The 8,844-nt window shown below is 35.7% G+C and overlaps 1 pseudogene; it reads right to left on the bottom strand.

Annotated features, from left to right (window-relative positions):
• Positions 1–3,992: 3,992 nt before the first annotated feature.
• LOC132542742 (U6 spliceosomal RNA) lies at positions 3,993–4,088 on the bottom strand (annotated as a pseudogene).
• Positions 4,089–8,844: the final 4,756 nt, after the last annotated feature.

Below are 8,844 nucleotides of genomic sequence, written 5' to 3'. Positions count from 1 at the left end.
CATACTTAGTGGTCATGGTTAGGAAAAAGAAAGAAGTTACAGTGTATAGTAAAATTTTATCACAAAAGATCTCTTGTTAAACACAGCATGTTTATAATTCTGATTTTCATGCACAGTTTAATATCAGTTTCATTAATCTTATCAGACTATTTTCCTTGACCACCTGCTGGTTGTAAAGGAATTTTAGATGTGTTTCTCTATTTAAAAGGTTCTTTTAGGCACAAGTATATGTTTCAGTTGTACTTTGCTGTTTTAAAAATAGTAATAGCAAATAAAACTAATGCACTATATAAGTGGGAATGGTCCCCAGTTTATAATAAATATGCAGTATACCATTGTGAAGATCAACCAACACATCAGAATTTATTTAAAATGTCCATTGGCTGTGTTTTATCCTTTCTCAAAAGAGCCAAGACTCTTATAAATAAGAAATTGCACAGTATATACCGCAACCAAAGTAAATGTTTGAATGAGATAAACTGAGCACAGAAGAGTTTCTATTTTTAAGCTTTTCAAGCTTAAGTAGATCCAAAATAGGCAGCAATTTTAATCTTCTGGCTATTTAAATAGTAACTTCATAGTCTGTATTTTAGTTTCAAGTAGCGAATACTATTCAATGTAGTCTTAATTTATGTAATTTATGTTTAACACCAAAACATCTTATACACTATAAAGCCCAATATTTAGTACATGGAATACAAACTGATGAAGCAATATTTTGAGCACTCTTGGTAAGTAAGTAGTTGCTTGAAAATATCCATTCTCTTTTTATAGTTTCTTCATTTTAGGGGTGAGTAATTATGTGAATAATTAACTTATGTATATCCTTAAAATAAAACTATTCGTAAGTGTGCAATAAATAGATCACCTACCTTCTGCTTTGTTATAGGCATAAGTAAGCTGAATTTAAGAAGTGCCAACTTAAAATATATGAAATATATATGAAGGCAGAAATCTCTTTTCCTAGTGCTTAAATATTGTGTGCTGATTATTAAAACAAAAAGTCAGTTTACACATGTTATAGATCTTGAAAATCTGTCTAGAGCTTTTGTGTCACTTAACACTGAAAATAAGTATCCAAGAGGTCCAGGAGTTGGCTCAGTGGATAAAGCATTGGACTCTCAAGCATGAGGCCTTGAGTTTGATCCCTGGCTGCACATGTACCAGAGTGATGTCTGGTTCTCTCTCTCCTCCTATCTTTCTCATATATTAAATGAATAAAACCTTTAAAAAATGTCCAAGATTGTATAAAGTAAAGGTCAACTTATAAATAGCATCTATCAGAGCCAGGCGGTAGTGCACTGGGTTAAGTGCACATAGTACAAAGTGCAAGGACATGCAGCAAGGATCCTGGTTTGAGCCCCAAGTTTCCCACCTGAGAGAGGTGGGGTTACTTCACAAGTGGTGAAGCAGGTCTGCAGGTGTCTCCCTCTTTCTCTCTCTCCCTCTCTCTCTCCCTTTCTATCTTCTCCTCCTCTCAATTTCTCTCTGTCCTATTAAAAAAAAATAGAGAAAATGGCCTCCAGGAGCAGGTGAAGGCACTGATCCCTAACAATAACCCTGGAGGCAAAAAACAAAAAACAAGAAAAACAAAAAATAAATAGCTTTTATCAAAAAAGGAGATTAAATTAAGGCTTAGTAAATTTTGGAAAAATATGGTATGAATACATAAGAGAATAAAGTAAAAATAGTGTAATGAGAAGAAGACCTAAGTGACAGTCTGGTAGACATCTCACTGGTAGGATTTATTCTCTGTCATGTATATGTACAGAATAATGGAAATGGAAAATCATATATATTTTGTTCTTTAACATATAATTGATAATGTAAAAATATCTTAGTACACTTAGACCTCTATGAAAAGTCACATAGATTAGGTGGTTTATAAATAGCAGAAATTTATTTCTCATAGTTCTGCAGGCTAGGAAGTCCACAGTTAAGGCACTAACAGATTTGGTGTCTAGTACTGGTCTACATCCTGTTTTGTTTTGTTTTTTATGTTTTAATTGGGGGAGTTAATGCTTTATAGTCTAGTCTTTAATAAACAGGCATAGCCTTTTGTCTCCCCTTGATTGGTGTCTAGGAGCTACAATAGGATCTCAATGTCCCTCCATCCTGTTCCTTTCCCTCCTTCCCCAGAGAGAGAGTCCTTTGCTTTGATGCACTACATCACACTCAGCCCAAATTTCACTCTATATTTCCCTTATTCTTAAGTTCTATGAAGTTTTCATAGAAGAAAGAAGGAAAGAAGAAGAAAGAGGAGGAGGAGGAAGAATAGGAGGAAGAGTAGGAGGAGGAGAGGAGGAACTAAAAAAGGGGAAATGACTTTCTTACAACCATGGGAAAAATAGCTGACCTGGTACTTCATCAGAGATAACTTACAGATGGCCAGAGTCACATGGAAAGGTATTCAATATTACTCATTAGTAGAGAATTCAAATCAAAATTATAATGAAATAACTGCCTCATACCTGTGAGAATGGCCTACATCAAAAGGACAGAAACAGCAAGTGCTGATGAGGGTGTGGAGAAAAAGGCTGCTTGTGCACTGTCAGCAGCAATGGAAACCAGTCTGGAGCCCGCTCAAAGTCCTAAAATAGACCTACCATGTGATCCAGCAATTCCATTCCTGAGCATCATCCCAAAGAACACAAAATCACTAATCCAAAAAAATAAAATGTACACCAATGTGCAGTACGTGAGTTAAACAGTAAATACAGTCACTTAACAAGGCCAATGCAGTTACTGCTTCCTCGGACTTATCAATCTGCCAACCACACAAATGCCTTTGGAACTCAACTGGTCATGTGGGGGCAAATTGACTATAACACATCCTTTCATTCTGGAAGGTTAGAAGTTTGTCTTGACAGTAATAGACATTTATTCTGGGATTGCTTTTTTTCAACTAGCAAAGCCTCAGGCAGCACCACTATCTGGGGACTATAAAGTGTGAGAACTAGAAGCCAAATTCCTATATAACAGAGAATATGAGCATAGTACACATTTTTCTGTAATGGGTTTATAGGTGTAGACCCATGACCACAGTGTAAACTGATTGTAGTTTACATTGCATTTCTCAAAGGCACACCATCTCATGTAATTGATGCTCTCACAGAAGATGGGATAGAGCACCATCTTAAAGGTAATATCTAAAATGACAATGATATCTTAGGCTATCATGCATTGCATAAATTAAATAATAATTATTATGTTTTACTATGTCTCAAAAAGAATATGTAAGCCAGAGAACCAAAGGCTTAAAATAGTACCAAGGGACTTCCAGGGAAGAGCTATGGGTATCTAGTCATGGAAAGTTGGGTTTCCTCCAGAAAATAAAAATTACAACAAAATAATTTAACAAATTTTATCAGAGAAAAGCTGGAGTTTCTAGTAAAAGAAGGAACATAATTATCTGAAGGTTGTGATTGTGTATGGACAGTGGGAGTATGAGGGTAGGGAGATAAGGAATAAATCAGAAATGTGGGACTGTTGTGTCAGTAAGAACCATATTTGCAATTGTTTCAAATCCATATGGTGGATTTAAAGTGCCTGCACAGAACCACTTAGGAACCAAGTGGTCTGAGTAAAGGAGCTCCAGATTACCATTTGGAGTAGAAGCCACAGACTCTTGAATGACCACAGCTAGTTGTTCAGAAGAACCAAAGAGCTTAACACTGTACTCTTTTGACATCAGAGAAGTTTATCAAACTGTAAGTTGTTCCAGCTGCCATGTAGACACTGGTGACCAGGGTCAGACTATCCTGTGGGTAAGAATAGTGACTTAGATGTCACAGTAGAGTTCCAACTTTCAGGAATTAGCTTGGAAAAAGAAGGAGTTTTGGGATCTCTGTCCCCTTACTAGGACTCTGTCTAAGGGACATCAGGCACCATAATATGATGTCAAGTCTTCAAAGTTTCTCCTCTCCCCCAACACATACAAAGCAGAATTCAGCACCACCTTTGACCAACAACAGAAACAAAAACAGACAGGTAAAATTAGGAAAATACTCATTTTTCCTTGTGCAGGGGCCATGCTAATCTTCTCTGTATCGTTCCAATTTGGGTATATGTGCTGCCGAAGCGAGCACAAGGAAAATGCTCATTTTTCAAAGCCACAGTGAGGGCCAGAAGCTTAATAAGGCAAATAAAGAATGAACATAGGAATAAACATTGTCAGGAAAATTTAAGAAATGTAAAACTCACTTGTATATGTAATATGGAAAAATGGATTAAGAAAGAAATTAATGACTTCAAAAATTCACTTGATAAGAAAATGATAAATTTGAAAACACATTTATCGGTTGGAAATGACACTTTAAATGCATTTTAGTCTCAAATAGCAACTCAATGAAGTCAACTTACTCATGTAGAAGAGAGAACATTAGAAATAAAGAATAAATTGGCCACATCCTTTGACCTAAAAGGAAAAAAAAAGAATTTAGGAAAAAAGAGACAACTCTTAAAGACACTGAAACCTCCAGTAGAAAAGTAAGTAGCAGGGAACCAAGCAGTGGTGTACCTAATTGAGCGCATCTGTTACCATGTGCAAGTACCTAGGTTTGAGCCCCTGCTCCCCTCCTGCAGGGGCGATGCTTCATTGGCAGTGAAGCAGGTTTACAGGTATCTTTCTTCCTTCCTTTCTATCTCCTCCTCCCCTCTCAATTTATCTCTGCCTTATCAACAAAATAGAAAAAAGGGGAGTCTGGCTGTAGTGCAGCAGGTTAAGCGCAGGTGGCGCAAAGCACAAGGACCGGCATAAGGATCCCGGTTCGAACCCCGGCTCCCCACCTGCAGGGGAGTCGCTTCACAGGCGGTGAAGCAGGTCTGCAGGTGTCTATATTTTTCTCCCCCTCTCTGTCTTCCCCTCCTCTCTCCATTTCTCTCTGTCCTATCCAACAACGACAACAACAATAATAACTACAACAATAAAAAAAAAAAGGAGAAAGAAAGAAAAGATGGCTGCTAGGAGTGGTGGATTCATAATGCCGTTCATGGAGCACCAGAGATAACCCTGGCGGCAATTAAAAAAAAGAAATAAAATATCAAAATTATACAGGGCTCACAAAGAGAGAAGAAAAAAAAGAAAGAAGAATTCATGTTCAAAGAAAGAATAGAAGAAGATTTTTCCAAATCTTGGATATGGCCAGAAAGTAAATTTTCAGGAAGCAAAGAGAACTCCTAAATTCCTAAACCAAAATATATCTACACCAAGACACATCATTGGAAAATTTTCAAAAGTCAATGTAAAAACAAAAAACAAACAAACAAACAAAAAAAACCCTACAAGTTTCCAGGGAAAAGAAGGGAGTGACTTATAAAGGCATATAGTCAGACTTATATCAATTTTTTTCTGCAAGAACCGTGGAGGCCAGAAGAGAATAGAGTGGTATATGAATGTTTTAAATTACAACTACCAGCCATGCATATTTTACCCTGATATTTAAAATGATAGTCTGAAGTCATGCATAGAGTCCTCTATTCCTTTTTAAGTTATGTCATTCTCTCTAGTACTTTTAAAAAAAGTTTAAAAAAATATTTAATTTATTTATTCCCTTTTGTTGCCCTTGTTTTATTATTGTAGTTGTTATTGTTGTAATTGTTGTTGGATAAGACAGAGAGAGATAGAGAAAGGAGGGGGAAGACAGAGAGGGGGAAGAGAAAGATAGACACCTGCAACCTGCGACTCCCCTGAAGGTGGGGAGCCGGGGCTCGAACCGGGATCCTTATGTTGGTCCTTGTGCTTTTTGCCACCTGTGTTTAACCTGCTGCGCTAGAGCCTCACTCCCTCTCTCTAGTACTTTTAAAATCTTTCTTATCTTTTTTTTTTACAGCTATCAGATATAATAATTTGAAATTCTTTAATTAGATATTTGTGTTCAAGGACTCTTGTTGCTATAGTTTATAGCTGTTACAAAATGATCTGCATTTTTCTGAAAGATAACTACTAGTTGGCTCCACCTAGATGTGCAATATAAAGAATTTAAACACATAAGCTTGTTAAGAAGGATAAAAAATATTCGAACTATTGCTAAGACTTTGTGAAAACTATGGTGGTTACTTTTGTGAGGGAGGAGGAGATCCCATATGGGGAAAAGTGAGGGCACAGACTTATTATACACTTAGGTGTAGTATAGAACTATACACCTGCAATCTTATGATTTTATAAACTATTATTAAATCACTAATAAAAATTAAGAAAAAACACTTATTATTGTTGCCAGTGACACATGGGTTTTTTTTGTCTTTTGCTTCCATGTTTTAGTTTTGAAGTGTTCACAGTTTGGGATCTTAGTAATGGTGCATTGTTTTCAGGGCACAAGGATCTCAGTGAATACATATGGCAAATATCAGGATATTTCAGAATTTTTGTGCCAAAAGACAAGTAAGAGAGAATATATGTTACTATAGAGCTATTGTGGAAAGCAAGAAAAAAATAGAACTGCCTTTTCACAAATGCTTGTAGGGAAAACTCATGTGGGATGCAAATGGTCTATCAAGATGTATCTTGGTACTTCTTCTTCACTCGATTGTAATTAAACATTACAAATGGACATATATGGAAGCCAGAGCCTAAAAATTTATAATTACCAAGTTTTCAGGTTCACCTCCTGCGCCTCCCCCACACCTCTTTGTATGAAAGTTTTGGTCACAGCAGCTGACATGTGGAGTGTAGAATGGAGTATGGATGAAGAAGTTTAACAGAGGCAGGCCCAAGATCAGCAACAGTGTAAGAGACCTCTTATATAAGAGTAATTGGTCTAACCAAATTCCCTTTTTCTGAGAGAGGCCCTCAAGATTCATGAAGAATCTGTTTCTAACCCTGCATGAAGGTCTAGATCTATTTGATACAAAGGGGCGATTCTGACAGGAATGAGAACATACCTCTCAGATCTCTAACCAAAGGCAGATTAAATAACTGACAGCATGGCTGCTACACTTTGAAATCTGTCATCACTGTCTCACCAAGACTATACTTCCCAGAGACTAAGTGTAGCAGGTTACAAAGGTTACTTCCTGTTTCTGGAATATGTGGGACTTTTCTGATTGATGACTTGATTCAGAGACTCCCCATTGTTTCATGCCAAGCTTTCTTCAAACTCTACTGCTCTCTAGCATGAATCCACTTGACCTTCCTTCCTTGCCTCACTTCTCCACAGGGGTCACACCAATATTTCAGTCTGATGATTCTCCCAGTCTCCCCATCCTCCTTTTTTCTCCTCAAAAAAATCTCTTTAAATTTACTAGATTTCCTGGATATCTAATCTGTTCTAGAGTCAGCTTCTTAAATACCAAAGCTAACAGAAATAACCAAATGGAACTTCTAAAGATGAATAAATAAATAGCATTTTATTTATTTTATTTATTTTTTAGTTTTTATTTCTTTATTGGGGAATTAATGTTTTACATTCAACAGTAAATACAATAGTTTGTACATGCATAACATTCTCCAGTTTTCCATATAACAATACAACCCCCACTAGGTCCTCTGTCATCCTTCTTGGACCTGTATTCTCCACCCCAGAGTCTTTTACTTTGGTGTGATACGCCAATTCCATTTCAGGTTCTACTTGTGTTGTTTTTTCTCTTCTTGTTTTTTCTCTTCTTGTTTGATAAACAGCATTTTAAATAAAGATCCTAGACAATGGAAAAATGGAAGATTAGATATGACTAAGAAGAGAATTAGTGAATAGGAAGTTACATGTGAAAAATTAACTACCATAAGGTACCAGAGATGAAAAATTTACCAAAATAGATGAGAGACTTGAAAGTTAAAACAAGAAAGTTTAATATGTATGTAATCAGAATTCCAGAAAAAGACAATAATGAAAATGGGGGAAAGGTGATATTTGAAGAAATGATAACTGAACTTGTTTCAGAAATTATGAGTCATAAATTTCCATATTCAGGAAGCATAATAATCCAAACCACATACATACATAAAAATAATTCTAGACTACTCAAATTGCAGTGAGACATACTGTTAGATACACAATGTAAAGGATGAAATAAAACAAAGGTTAGTTAACAGTTAGGTTCAAAGCAATAGAAAACAATAGAATAATATTTTCTAAGTGCCAAAAGAAACAAACTATAGTGCAAAACTTTATAGATAGTAAATTATCTTTGAATAGCAATTGTAAAGTCAAATGATACCAGAAATAAAAAAAATGGGAGTATTTACCACTTTCAGACTACCTAAAGGGGTTTCTAAATTGTCTATTTAAGGATAAAGGAAAATAATTCTATAAGCAAAGTCAGATTCAAGTAAAGAATAAGTGCAACTCAAAATAAGCTTTGACTATAAATCATTATAAAAACAATACCTCACTAAAGAAGTTAAATATGTACAAGGACCCACCCGAGGACTCACAACGGTAAATGTTTTAGTTACAATAGAATTTTAAGAATAATCACTGAAAAAATTTAATATGCTGTGAAATGTCCATAGTACTGTAAAGAAATCAAAAAATTAAAAATTAAAAACTGAGTTTGTATCAGAAAAGATACAGTGAGTAAAGTAAGACAGTCAGCAGTATAACTCATTTCAAAGCTGTCCTCTGTCATTTGCACAAGCCACGTTTGAGCCTGGCCCCCACACAGTGGGGGAAGCTTGGCGCTGTGGTGTCTCTCCCACTCTCTCTGTCACTATTTTTTATCAAAAAGTTGTTCCAGAGTAGTGTAACCCCATCAGTAACAGAATGAAAATAAAAGGCAGAATTAAGATTAGAGCAGAAAGATATACAAATATATAATTATTTACAAAATATTATTTTGAGATATATAGCAGCAACACACATAAATAAACAAAATTTCATAATATTGTTAGACAAAAATAATAGACAC

The sequence above is a fragment of the Erinaceus europaeus genome, chromosome 1, assembly GCF_950295315.1.
Source record: "Erinaceus europaeus chromosome 1, mEriEur2.1, whole genome shotgun sequence".
Taxonomy (NCBI): Eukaryota; Metazoa; Chordata; class Mammalia; order Eulipotyphla; family Erinaceidae; genus Erinaceus; species Erinaceus europaeus.
Note: the sequence above shows the minus strand (reverse complement) of the source record. Positions and strands in the feature narration are given on the sequence as shown.